This window comes from Lissotriton helveticus, chromosome 4_1 (genome assembly GCF_964261635.1).
Source record: "Lissotriton helveticus chromosome 4_1, aLisHel1.1, whole genome shotgun sequence".
NCBI classification, from domain to species: domain Eukaryota; kingdom Metazoa; phylum Chordata; class Amphibia; order Caudata; family Salamandridae; genus Lissotriton; species Lissotriton helveticus.
The window spans coordinates 463,148,932-463,164,666 of record NC_136063.1 but is presented as its reverse complement, the minus strand read 5'-3'; positions in this window follow the sequence as shown (position 1 = coordinate 463,164,666).

Sequence of the window (15,735 nt, the reverse complement as noted above, 5' to 3'; positions counted from 1 at the left end):
CAGGTGTAGGCAGCACAAGTCCCTCCTGTGATCATTGCAAACACAAACACCAGGACAAGGTCACACATCCTGTGCAGGAACCCACAACCATGATTATGCCAGCATGCTGCATGAGGGGACAGCCAAATCACAAAGGATGGACGCTTGCAAATCACACGCAAACTACTAGCATGGCCTATCATACACCCCCCTTACAGAAACTCATCCCCTGGGGACAGGCAATGGAGTGCAACACTGTCCCAATCGTCATGTACAACAACTAAACACCCACTCATATGAATACGCATACAACTTTAACATGCACATTGCAGATGCTCCAGTACATTGTGACTCTAACACAATGCACGTGCCCCATCTCATGAACGTTGTGGATGCACTTAAGTACCAATATGGACATGGGTATTGACAAGGTGATGCGTCTTGGAGAAGTGCCACGTTCTAAAGCCATGATCTAAAAGTGGGTGTACAGGTGCTGGGGTGTTGGCATTGATTGGCCATCACGGAACAGCAACACCTATCCAAAGTAGAAGAATTTATCAAAATAAATAATGCTCTGTCTCTTACATGAACATGCTGCATCTAAACTCTGTGCATGCTTGACGCTGGCATAAGGATTTACACGGTATCCTGGATGTTGCGTGAGCCAGAGCACTGCTGCATATGTGTTGTGCCGGCAAGACAAGACACCGAAATGGCTGTGTCAGTCATTGTCAAGAGAATGGAAGAAGGAAAATACCCCAGAGTACACGTCAATTTACTACCACTACATACACAACTGAAAAATGACAACAATGTAAAGCTTGTGGAACTGTGATGCTGATAATGGCTAACTAATTAATATGTCACTTGATAGTGCATTAACAGTGTCTGTCTCTCCCACACACAGGGCAACGTGTGGAGAACCCCCCCAACCAGGGGGGAGAAGGATCCCAGTCCCAGGCTCAGCATGACCCTGACCCCACCGACAGCGACGCCACTCAACGCACTGTGGATGACCCCAACCAACCTGGCTCCTATGGATCCCAAACCCCTGCAGCAACTGTACCAGCGACATCTGTGCCAACCACCGGAACCATTCCCACCACATCCCAGCAGACAGGTCAGAACCCTGCCCATGATCCACCAGAGAGCCTGTCTGAAAATGAAGGACACCCTTTGTCGGGCACCCCTGAGGTGGCAGACAACATCCACCCTGCCAGCACTCGGGGGGCCCGTCGATCGGATGTGCCCACAAGCACAGGCCGTGCTCGTGTGGGTCAGGGTGGTGGGAGTGGTGCAAGGCAGAGGCGAGATTCTGGCCAGTCAGCTGCAGGGCCCGGTATGCCTGAACTGACTAACATCCTCGAGGCATACCGGCGGGACATCAGGGAGGTAAGCCAGCTAGCGGAGGCCCTCAACCAGGTGAAAGAACAGCAGGCTGAGCAAAATTCCAGGCAAGACCAACATTATGGACGGGTGGAGGCAAGTCTGGCTGAGCTCTTGACGGTGCATCGGGAAATGAGCCAATCACTACGTCAGACTGCTGCCAACATGCAGCACCCTCCCTGCGTCACCAGGCCAGCTACATCAAGGCAAAGTGCAACACCAGCCACAGGGAGGGAGGAGGAGGAGGAGGAACTGTCTGACGTAGCGTCCCATGCATCGTCCATGCCTGCAAGTGAGGGTCATCCAAGGAAGAAGGGTCGTCCACGGCTAAGACGTTGAGAGGCAGTGGGCCATGCACAACTCCCAGGACACCTGACCTGGCATATTGCCCTTGGGTGCAACAGCATCACCTATGAGACTCTCCCACATGGACTTGCTGGTCACAGTCTGCCCAAGGATGCCAAGCACTGTGGCCTGGACTCTGTTGACTCAAACTGTAAGGCATCTCATCTCCAGCAGTGAACTTTGGATTCCCCCCTTTCTGTACAGCACATATTCACGTTTCCTGCACAAGATCACCCAATAAATATTCTAAACATCATACGCATTTGGTGAGTTATCTTGTACCCACAGTATAAAAGAATATGTGTGTGCAAATGTATGAAATTCAAGGGTATTCAACAAACTGCAGCCATCCACACACTTGGATCTGAGTCCGGGTGAGGACACACATAGGTCACAAATTCCTAACAACTAGATACATGGATGGAAACACACACCTGTGAGGGATAGTAAATGCTGGAGGGGGGTTTGGATCACAAAACTGCAATTACAGACAGGCACAGGAGAGTCACTTTGAGGTGTATAGATCAGTGTGAAAAAACTAGTTGTCCACGTAGGGAGTACCTACATCTGTGTCCTCAGGTATGTGAACTATCATCAGCATGCTGCTGTACTGTGGATGTGATGAATGGCGCACAGGACAAGGGTGGCAGGACAGACTGTGGGCAATGGGCTGTAGCACTCTACCCAAGCTCACATGATTACGTGACCTCCCCCTATGGAGCTACAAGTACTAAACTCCTGTGATGGGTGCAACGCATCCAGAACAACTAGCCACGTCTGACAATTATCTACCTCAGAACAGCCAAATCACACCACACCCAAGAGACGTGGTCATGGTGTGTGTCCCCTGTGGCTACTTGACTGACTGTGACGGCTATGTTGAAGTGGTGTGACCAGGTGGTGTACTGCCACGTGACTGTATGGAAGCCGATTTTTGCTGCTGTGGTGTTGACAAGGTAACACTGTACAATATTGTGCCTATGGAAGGTGTGTGTGTGCTGTACAAAGCACATGACCTGGTGGTACGTAGACACACTGTCATGTGGCTCAGCATAGTCTTGCCAGTATGTGTTGCACACACAGGCATAAAAGCTGTAATGGGTGAGTTTGAGGCATCGTGATACCAGGAGGATTATTGTCTGGTGTTCTCTGTGTGTAGGGTGGCTGGAGCATGCTCTACAAATGGATGGAAGGAGGGGTATCCTGTAGGCGTGTGTGGTCCTGGATAGTGTGCGCTGCATTGTGGCTGTGTATGCAGCAGCAGGAATGAGTGAAGACATGACGGCAGGAGGGGTGTGACAACTTGCAAAAAAAGCACATACCACAAGGGCATTGGCAAGCCACGAAGTGACATGTGTATGTGAATGCAGGAGTGTCTGCTTCACTCAGGGTCACTGCAAATAAAATGGCACAGTAATCATCAAAGATCACAGTCACAGGATCAGGCCCCTTAGGGATAAGTGGGGCACAGGACACACAGCGTCAGCAGGTGTAGACTACAGCTAGTGTGTTCCAAGCTAAACAGCTTGTACACAGCCATCTACCTCACACACAATATAGTACTTTAGCCTTAACCAACACCATGCATGTAGTCACTGTACACGTAAACACAAACCAAGAATTAGCTTACTTCATGCCATATAGTATACATGCACATTAGAAGGACATGTACGTTGACATCAAGGAGGCACAATATTCAGTTGAAATCACACGTCATGCACAACATGATGATTTACCTTGTGAGCCCATGGAGCATTATCAAACATACATGGTCATTGGCATTGGCAAGAAGACAAAAAAAGTCTATGAATGATGTCACCTGTAATGCAGCAGAACGATTCGCTACAAGCCTGCCAGGGACTGGCCGTACCTTTCTTCATCAGAGTGGTGTGATGCTCAAAGGGTTCCACCTCCAAATAGCCCCTTGGTCTGAGTACAAATGACAGACACAAAAGGGTGATCAGGCGAGGGAAGGAGAGGATGGGAACTGCAAGGAGGGAGACCTGAAACAGAGGCAAATAACCATTAGGAGTACTTTCTCATGTCACTGACACTACAAATATCTCATGAGATACACTGTACCAGTCACACCTGTGAAGTGTAACGACTGTAGGCAATTTGAGATCACTCATTATGCTATCACATGAGATCCGATGCTGTAACACGGACACATAAAACCTAGGACAGTCTGTCATCTATTTGAGTCTTGTGTAACGCTCACAAGCCAGCTACTATGCAATGAGATCTATGTGTACAAAATATAATTCACAGTGTCTGATGATGTGGACCCTACAAACAAATTAAAATATATGGCAATGCTACTTACACAAAGTGTAATATCAGTATTTGTTTATGTGTACCAGTAAGGGCCATGTAGGCAAACTTGACATCACCCACAACAGCTGTAAGAATCACGTATGATGAGGAAGCTAATGACCTACATGCAATGAAGGCACTCTGTAGCCAGTCATTTGCTCTATCAACTTTGCATCACTATGCTAAACATGACAAGCAGGTTGAAAATAACTCAACAGCAAGTGATGTTGATCCAAGCCACATAATGAACCCTACCGTCACACCGAAATGCTGCACGGGACAAGAGAATCATGTGAATGACCGCACTCCACTGGTGCAACACAATAATACACATATGCATCATCCCACCATTGTCATGTCTAATGCTAAACAAACATGGCATCATGTGAATTAAAACAGAACTGCTACTCACTGTGAAGGCTGGCGTAGCAGTATTCTCAACCTGCACTGAGGTAACGACATGACAGTGATATGACATACTGCAATAAGGGGCAATGCATCCATGCGAACAGAATCACAGGACAGTTGTCTTAACATGTGGAACATACACTGGGCCACACCTACACGACATGGTTTTTTGGTAAACAAACTGGACTGGCCCACAAGGTTGAGGTGAGGAACCAGACACATTCTAATGCACACAGTGAGGCTGCAATCCCCCACAGAGTCCGTGGTTGTGATGTCGTGTATTTCTATAGGTTCTGAATCAGTCCCCCTATTCCTGACCCTATTCTGGTTAAACTAACTATCAAGTTAACTAACAGTCAGCCCATGAGGCAAGAAAACCCCCATGATGCAGATACCGTTATCTGACGCAGTCACACTACGGCACAGGAACGTGTTATCTGATTAGGTCATAACGCTTGAGATCTAATTAGACAAGCGACATTCCTCCAGCCCCTGATAAGGCATACGACGTTCTCATAACAAATCAAACCTATGACAACCTGGAAAATCCGTGCGGCCATTGTTTTGATTTCACAGAGAACTTTAGTAAAGAATGTGCTAACGAGCAAGTCGTATGACATCTTTATTGACGTATCTATGTCCATCCTTACGTCAATCTCGGCACCTTTAAGGTATAAATATTGCCGATCTTGCCCTATGCAAACACACGCGTGGTGACAAGACGGAGCAGCCATACTTGCCGAAGCCGAGAGCAGAAGCAGACCCCGCTGGCGCAGCCCCGCCTTCCTGACGCGCTGAGAGACGCGCTGCTATCTCAAGCCGAGAGACCCAGCACCGGCGCTTTCGGGCAGCCCTCGCAGGCAGCCTGGAATATCGAGAGCAGAGAAAGAGATACCATTCCTCATCCATCCTAAATTCCAGGTACAGAACTGAATAACCCCTCACAGAGAATTCTTTAGTTATTCACTTGGCAAAAACAAACTTAACTTAAACTGTAACTTTCTATTCCCGCCCACGCATTAGACTTAGGTCAGGTACACGGGGTAGGCGTATTTAGAAACACCAGTTGAGTACGTTTAGTCAAATGTATATGTGTATGTAAATATATTTTAATCATTTTCAAACATCATATGGCTCAGAAACCATATCAATGTTTTTACAGTATTATTTTATACTATTGCTTTTAATGTATGCACTTTACTTAACTATAAGTATTGCAATAATATCGATCCATTTCTCATGTATGAGAAAAGAGACTGATCAATAAATAACACCTTTTTATTGAACACGCCCGTCTCTTCCTTTTCTCTACATTCTGATGAGACTAAGAATGCACGTACTGACTGAGTAAAATAATTGCCTTGTGCTCACACGACTCTCGAGATTGACTCTTGATTAGGGGAGAGCAAAGTTGTCATGTTCTATGGTTGTCAGAAACTAAATCCCTTCTTGTCTAATCAGGGGAGTTAATTCCTTTCTTGAACATTCGAGAAAGTTTCTAGCGAACTCTGAGCTTAGCTGGCAAACCCAAAAATTAAGTCTAGTATCGACAGTAGTAGACCTAGTTAACGTCTGGCCTAGGCCTTTACTGCTGTAGGTATTATTCCAATGCGCAGAGCCTATTGGGAAAATAGGAGCTACACTACATGGCGCCCAACGCGTTTGGAAAGGGCGATAAAACTAACGTAAGACATTTAGAGTAACTCAGTCGTGCTTTCTCACTCAGACCCCTTTTCCCAAATACTCCAAAGACGTCTGGAGTGGGTGAAAGGTTATATCCTCCAAAACCTCGCAGGAGGGAACTCCTATGTATGGTTCTTGGTCAAGTCAACGTTGAAGGATAAACAGTTCCAAAATATTGTGCATCTAATCTTTGTTCCATAAAGAAACCTGATCTGCAAACAAACATAATACCGTCCTGTCTGTAAAATGGCAGAGAGTGATGATGAAAGAGAGGCAGTTAGATTAGCAACTGAACTCGCAGATGCTGATGCTACCATGCAAGCAGCAGACCCAAATATAACACTCATTCCGGTCATTAAAAGGAGATCTATAACCTTAAAACTTATAGAAAATGGACTGACACCTAGAGGTGGCACAGTCATATTCGTAATCGAGGCACACGAATATCGGCAGACAGAGGTATACTATTCATGGATACATTTTCCGGCAGCAAATGCTGTAACAAAGTACTTCCACTATTACAAAGTAGAGGAACCTCCTGAAACGTACACTCCTTTCGAGGAGGTGGAAGTACCACTCAAATTCCAAGAGCATTTGCTCTTATTTGATGGCGCCCTAAAACATAACAATCACATTACAAGGCTCGGTCCTTTAGGAAGACCAGGAGCAACGTGGCCGGTCTTAGCCGGATACACACCACATCCAGACATCGAAAGAATGCCTGCAGCAGAGCTGTTAATACAGCTAAAACAACTACTAAAAATTCATAGACAATTAGTTCAGTATGTAATGCGGACTTCAACAATTCAGCCAGCGATTAAACTTCCACAGCTGACCCCTCACCAGGGGAACACAAATAAAATTACACCACAGAACATCCAATCCTGCCTAGGTAAAGTTCCAGCTAAACGGGAACAGATACCATTCTGGTTGGCACAGAAAATCACCCAAATAGAGGCGGTGTTTCCTGACACCACCCCATTAGAAAAACACAGGATTCTGACTATATGTCTCCCAATGGGAATCGCACCACACATTGAGGACTGTGACACTTGGGGTACAGTCTTTGCTTCCATCTACACAAAAACGCACGGTGTTCCATCCATTTCGGTAATACCAGATGTGCTAAAACAAATTCAAGATGAATACGGTCCAGAACCTGCTTTAACTCTTGGTATGAAATTACTGAAAGACTTCAAGCAGGTCTCGGCTATATTACTAGCCAACATAAAAGGTGAAGCAGCAAACGTGGCGATCCGCCAGAGGTTAAAATAGACAGATATAGCAGACCAACCAGCTGAAATTGCCAGAATCATAGAAAAATCCTATGAAGAACTAGGCAGAGATAGCCTAGGTGGAATACCAGTAAAACCGCAACTGACTACAAGTCCCGAAAAAATATTTTTTAATAATAATAATTCACCAAAAAAGAACTGGGATGGAAACAAACAATCCAATCCTAAAGAAAAGAAATTCCAGTCCCGAGGAAGGTCTCCTAGGCGAAGAGAGAAATCTCCAAACCAAAGACAGAGGTCACCGCAGAGTGACCCCTCGGGGAATAGATATAACCTTAGAAATAGGGATAATATTAAAAAACCTGATAGATATCAAGACATTGATACACGTCCCTCTCAATCTTTTCAGAATTCCTCGCAGAAATCGGAAAGAAGAGGACGATCAGAAGAGCACGCCAAGTCCAAAGACAAGGAACCTGCTCAGCTAAAAAAGAAATTACAATTTCCAAAAAAGAAGGTAGCCAGTATCAAGGTAGTTAAAAATGCCGAGAATACTGAGGACACAACTGAAAAACGGAGAATGGGCTCAGACAATGCTAGACAGCGCAGCAGAGGTGAGCATAGCTCGCAAAGTCCTTATGAATCATCTGGAGACAGTGGACACGAATGAATACCTTCAAGTGGAAACTGCAGACACCAGAGTTAGCAAGCCCCACAAGATATACGAGATAACATTACGTATAGAGGGAGATAAGACTAGGAAAATAAGGGGACTATTTTGGGATAACCTCTCCAAAGGCTATGACATCCTTCTAGCTGAAAAAGACTGGCCACCAGAGTTTGTCAGGGAGTGCCCTCATGGCGAAGAAGTAATTATGCCTGCCTTCTCGAATCAAATACCGATTCATAAAAAATACACACTTGCTAGAAAGTGGGCAGTGGCCTTAGCACCTGCTTTATATAAAAATCATGTAGGATGGGATGAGGATTCTCCTCCTCACAAAATCCAGTTAAAATCACAACCTACTGCACAAAGGCAGTACCCAATTAAGCAAGAAGCTAAAAAACAAGTAAATGAAATACTAGATCAGCTAGAATACCAGGGGGTGATTGAAACTTGCACCTCACAAATGAACAATCCTTTGTTTCCGGTCTCCAAACCAGACAATTCATATCGTCTAGTTTTGGATTACCGACACCTTAACACATGTTGCAAAACCTTTGCAGTGCAAAACTCACACAGTGCTGCACTAATGAATAACATAGTGCGCAAAAAATACAAAACAACCCTGGACATCTCCAATGGATTCTTTTGTCAAAACATAGCACCAGAGAGCAGATCTTTAACTGCATTCTCAGTAAATGGCACTCAAAAACAATTCTGTCGGTTAGCCCAGGGGTACAAGAACAGCCCGGGGGTATTCTCAGCGAGAGTAACAGAATTACTACAACTATATGATGATGAAGCATTATCTTATGTCGATGACATTTACTTAACAGATGATGACTTGGATACTCACTTGAAAAGAGTGAACACCATAATACTTGGGTTCGCTGCAGAGGGTTACAAATTCAACTTCAAAAAGTCCAGAATTGCCCATCTGACGGTCCTATTCTTAGGATATGAGTTATCAAGTGAAGGCAAAAGCCTGGCAGACAATTTCCTAGAGAAATGTGCCGTAATCCAAGCCCCTAAAACACTAAAAAACCTACAGTCAATTCTAGGCTTCCTAAATTTCGGAAGAACATACATTGCAAATTACGCAGAAAGGGTCAAACCCCTTTATGATCTAATTAAACCAGACTTTAAAAGATCCAGTTGGACTCAAACACACACAGAAATTTTGAGATCCTTACAAACAGACATGCTAATTAAAACAAAATTAGAAACACGTGATAACACATGCAACCTTGTGATCCGAGTCATCCCAGGGAGATGCGGATTCACATACCTGACTTCTAATGAAGGAGAAAAGGTACCAATTGCATTCAAATCACACTTGTACACAGAAGCTGAACAGAAATTCAGTAATACAGAAAAAATAATTCGTGCAGTTCAAACCGCAATAGCTAGAGAAAAAGCCATAGCTGACGGTAGACATATCACAGTCAGAACAGCAGAATCAGCCTTTGAGGCACTAACAACACCGTGTAATTTACCAACAACAACATTGAATCCGGAATGGATACCATGGGTGAATTCAATCACAACGGACAAAGTATACTACTACTTTGATCCAGAACTAGAAGAATTAAAAAATCTAAAATATGAAAAAACGTATCCTCTGCCAATCGACATTCTTCCTCTATGACATTACGCCTGTGTAATCTATACAGACGGACATGCTCAACCCTCCGTTTGGGGAGAACATGCATACAACCCCACATGTGAGATTACAAAAGAAGTGTGGCGCGGAGGTATATTAAAACCTCTATTAACAAAATCACACTCAGTAGAAACTAATTCAGAACTACAAACTGAAATAATAGCTTTGAAAATGGCGCTAGATAATGCGGATCGCGAATTCCCGACACTTATAGTGTCAGATTCATATTACTGCGTCAAAGCATATAACAAGGATTTGCAGACATGGATTCAGAACGGTTACAAAGATGACACAGATGCACCAATAAAGCAGAAACTGCTCTGGGAACAAGTAGCTCTTTTGAAAAAAGAACTACCAAAGACTCACGTGACTCACTCACTGAGTCATCAACGTGATGGCGTTCACGTTGTGGGGAATTCATTGGCTGAAGCAGCCGCAGCGGCAGCCACTAAACCGGCACCCGTAGATCGAAAAAAGCGTACATTAAAATACATTGACGGTGAAACAATGCTGGCGGTGAAAACGTCATCAAAAGGCGACTGCTCAGCGTTACCGATCAACTATCCACTCAATTATACATACATAATCGATGCAAACTCCGTCCCTTTTGCTCGAATCCCTGGAGTGGGGGATAGAGTGATTCCAAACATGGACAGGAGAAGCTTGTTAATCGCAGACGCACACATGGGCGAGGGTCTCAGACACCTTAAATTAAAAGATTCTCTGGAAGAATTACAATCACGGTACTGGTGGCCAGGCATGAGCCTGCACTACACCATGTTTGTAAAAAACTGCCCAAACTGCAACAGAGATCGCAGTGGGGAGAGAAACAGTTTAATACCTCGTCGTATCAAGGCAGATAATATTACCAGCAAAAAGAATGGCTTGCGATTAACCACTTGGCTGCTAAGGGTGTCCATGGACCTCCATTGACTTTCCATTGAAATCAATGGAAACTCCATGACGAGTTACCCTTGTCATTAGCACTGAAGGGGTTAACATATACAGGCTAGTTTCCACTTATAATGTAGATCACCAGCACTCGGCTGACGTCCGGACTATTATACAAGATTTGCGAGTCTAAATGGCATATACGCTAAGAGCATGTTACGTTCGACCATTGTTTTCACTCTGGCACACCAGCCTGGGGGGAAACATGGCCAAATGAGCACAGCCCAGCGGGAATCTTCTCACTTCCTTCCTGAGGGTACGGGATAGTGTAAAGAAAAAACCAAGGCAGAAAGCAATCTATAATAGAAAGGATATTAGGTTCGGGAGCTAGGTGGGTCAAACATCTAATAAGTGTCCAACGTAGTCTAAATAACTTGCCAAGAAATTCTCTGAAGGGATTCAGTCCGTACGAATTATTATTCGGAACTAGGATGTTGATCTCTGACCTTGATAGTCAGACTTCAGTGGTAATAGAAAAAACCTTTGATGTCAAAGACCGTTTGGCTATTTTGCAGGACTTAAACAAAACAAGAAAAGACCTGAGCAACATACAGTTGAAACAACAGCCAACAACCACTGAAGAATCACCACCTGTCCCAGCAAGACCTGTCTGGATTCCAAAAGTCGGGGATCTAGTCAGGGAGAAGATCGCGGTAAAGAAGGAATTTGGGCCTTCTTACAGAAAAGCAGTTCCTGTCTTGTCTGTCAACGGGACAAGATCAGTTGTACTACCGCCACTTGCTGGAAAAAAGGAGAACCGAGTTGTATCCATCGACCTGGTAAAACCACAACATGTGGCCGATAACAAACAGTAGGTCAAGTGGACTCCCAATAAGTAGCAGAACACCAAGGTTTGCTACCAGTACAGAGGTCCTAACAAAAAAGCTCATCACATTCGAAACGCCTGCAGAAGGAAAAGAAGGACTATGCAACAATGCAATAGAACTCAGACCTCTGAAAACCCAAATAAAGACATTTAGCAGAGACACACCGATCTATACTGAAGTACCAAGTGAAAATGCAAAAAACAGAAATCCTGAACCAATTGGAACAATTGACAGAACTGCATCCGGTTACTTCATCAACTTCGATGATTCCTCTGACGGCTTCAGTGAATCAAAGACACAGCCATCATCAAAATCCTTTAAAGACAAAGCTAAGGAACTTTTGAAACAACTGAAAGAAACATATCTGGTTTCTCCATGGATTGAATTTTGGGTGGGTTTTGGCGCATTTATCCTCATACTTTGGCTCATCATGGTATTTACTTTGGGACGCTTCATTGAGGGAAAATATGCTAAAATGGACACAGCAAGTCAGAACATCAACTTGGTCCTCAAACCACACACATCTTCACACGTCGAGAAAAGAGAACTTTCTTCAGCCAACTTCACAGCCAATCCTATACCTGGTGGGGTAGCCTGGGACAACACTGACTATGAAATTTATGGTCCGGTCGAGATCCTGAAATATCCACACCAAATCAAGATCTCCTTGAGTGATTTTGCAAAACCAAACTCATTTGCTGATGATTGGGACTTCGAAAGTATTAACAACATGATGTCTGACTTAGTAATGTCTGCTAAATTTACAAAACATGATTATTTGCAAGGTTCTACAAATTATGACAGTATGTATTGCTATAACCACTATGGTAACCATTTTTTGCATAAATCAGCACAACCTAGAAATGTTTTAAATTATAATCAATGGGAACATTGTGCTACACCTCCAAAAGGAAGCTCTAGAACCGTATATGACAAATATTCATATTTTTCAGGTTTTAACACAAGTAATGCTGAAACATTTTATTTTAAATTGTCAAACAAGACAGGGATGAAAACCATGATAACCAACACAAAATTGATATATTCAGATTCATTCTTTGAAAAAATGAATACTTTTGGATTTGATTATTGGGACAAAAATGTTGATCTGAAAAGTGTTTGGGGTACAAAAGAATGGCAAGTACAGGGTATAGAAGCTTTGTTTAGAGCCTGCATGATCCCAGAACAAATGATATTTTTAAATGACACTGTTCAACAAACCACCTGTCTTGGCCTAGCCAAAATCAAAGATTTAATTAAACTGTCTATTCCAAGGCCAATAATGTTTAGCAATAACTCTGATACAGATGAAGAGATAGACGTAAACCATATATTAAACCAAAACAGAACACATCCTGATTGGAAACAATGGTTGATCTGGCCCACAGATACAAATTACTGTCAAGATAGATTCCTGAATAAAACACAGGGTTTCAAAATGACCAGGCCAGACCCTAGATATCCCCAAAGACATCACCCAGGGATAATAACAACCTACAGTGTGGGCAAATTATGCCTTCAGTGGCTACAAACTTCCACACTGCCTGAAATTAAGCAACACCTAACTTTACTTACTGATGGTGCTGACTTGCGTGATTTCATACTGGGACCACGCAAACAGCGTCAAAAGCGTTTCATAGCAGCCTCTGTATATGCAGCATACAATGAGGCCTGGAAGGTTACTCAAATTGAGACAGCAGAAAGAATACGGGAAATTGACCGTATCAATTTGGAAAAATCACTTTCTGTAGTGGACAATGGGTTAATGACTCTGTCCTCCAGAATTTTTTCATTGGACAGCATTGTGTCTTCAGCAATCGATATATTATCGCAAGACTTACTGTTATTACAACATGGTCAGTCACAATTGCGTTCCATTGTACAGCTTGGCTGGACGTTACAAAATCTGCGTTCAGGCTACGTGCCTTGGCGTTTAATCAACACAACGTCACTATTCCAAATCTTTAACCTTACTGATAGACAAATCGGTATGGCGCAAAAGGGTGCTGATTATACAATCTTGAGCATTGAAAAACTAGAAAGATTACCAATGACAATGTCAGAACGACCTGTCAGTGAATGGATAATCCACGGAATCATAAATATTCCAATCTCAACCTTCAGGTTTCAATACTGCCAAAAATATATACAGGCTGGCATGTACGAGAAATTGGGAAAGGGGTACCTTAAAACAACTTGGAACCTGCCCTATTCACATGCATGTGTCAGTAATAAAGGACAGAAAGTGTTTCTTAGTGGCAACAATTGTGCTATGTCACTAAGCGGCACGCTTCTGTGTAACGGAATTAGTTTGCATGGAGCCTGTGAAGGGAATTCATACAACCTTTCATGTCACCAGCAAGGCGCACCTGCAACTGAAATAGAACCATTCTTTCAAAGACTCTATAATGGGAGTTACATTCTTATTGTAGACCGCAGATGTTGCAGTCTTATGCCCGGGACTCCTTATCTAGTCACTACGACGGCGAAGGTCAAGTGCTGTGGACGCTCTTTATTCCCCAGCTCCTTTCCAGACAGGGAGGCAAGGGCATGGCCCAGTTTGAAAATTACTTCTATTCGAATAGATACTTTAAGCAGAATGAAAACAGTGCTTCTTCAGACGCCTACAAGGCTCACGTCATCAAAAGAAACATATGATCTACAAGTCGCAAGGACGACTGCAGAGATACATACATTATTATCAACTAATTCCCCCGTACATTTCACGGAAATCCTAAGCGAAATCTTAAATATTTCTGATACCAATGGGATCTCAGGGGTATTTAAGACAGTATTTTCGATGGCATTAACACCATTCAAAGCCATACTGGGTATTTTTCCAGATTTCGTCCATTCGATTTTTGGCGGACTTCCCCTGATCCTAGGACTAATTGCAGGAATCCTATTCCTAGTCCTTATTTTTCGTTATGGCAACCCATGTCACAGATCAAACTCTCGCGACAATGGAAGATACGATCCTAGCCATTGGATACCGGGACCGGATATCAAAAATCCTGGGACTCTCCCGGCTTAGAGACCTAAACATGACTTGGTTTCTATCATTTCGACCAATGTGGCAAAGGTGTGTTTTACCTGTACTAAGGTGTCTGCTATGCGGAGAAGAATGCGTGTTAGACACCTGTCTGACGCTACAATCGGATGCGCCAGTGGATGCAGATACACTGTTGGTTCCTACCAAGGTTCACGCTTTGTGCTGCCCTCAAAGGCTGCCAATCCTGATGACGGCATTCCTGGAATCTTCACCACTGCGATTGAAGAGTAGTGAAGTTCAAGATGAAAGCAACATCGAACAGGTACGACCTTCTGTCAGCAATGCGAATCAGAATGTCAATGCAGACAATCATGCGCACGAATGCATGGTTACACCTATTTCCGACTTAGTGGAACTTTCCCATGAAGCTGTTGACAGTTTTTTCGAAAGCCTGAATGATATGATGTTCTCTCCAGAACAGAAATAGAGACTTTTGAGTAAACTCGCACACGGCGTTCCCTGAATTCGGCCTTCAACTTTAAAAATAAAGTCGCATGAACAATTCTTCCCACCAGTTCACGGACAACAATTTTTTAGCAGCCCCAAATTATTTTTCACAAATTTTTCGGGACACTTATCTTCTGCTTAAAGTAAGAAACTATTCCTAGAGAACTAAGATTTCTATTTTTAGATACTTTATAAACTTTAGTTGCCCGCTGGGATGTTCACAAATATTTTATTATGTGATGAGATGGTCTCGAACTTCCTTTCTGTATAGCCATATTAAGAGCCATTTCATGTGTATTTCTCATATACCAATAAGCAATAATGCATACAAATGCGTGTTTACTTTTGCATTTAAACCATAGCTTAAGTGCATACAATATATATGACTGCAATTTTTCAGTATATTTGAAAATTTCGAAATGCATTTATGTATTTTGGGGTGGTAAGGTATACACTATACTCTATAGTATGTTGTACTATGTTATACTATGCATAGATTAGTAGATATGACCATAGTTAGCGTGGAGTGGGTGTCGTGTATTTCTATAGGTTCTGAATCAGTCCCCCTATTCCTGACCCTATTCTGGTTAAACTAACTATCAAGTTAACTAACAGTCAGCCCATGAGGCAAGAAAACCCCCATGATGCAGATACCGTTATCTGACGCAGTCACACTACGGCACAGGAACGTGTTATCTGATTAGGTCATAACGCTTGAGATCTAATTAGACAAGCGACATTCCTCCAGCCCCTGATAAGGCATACGACGTTCTCATAAC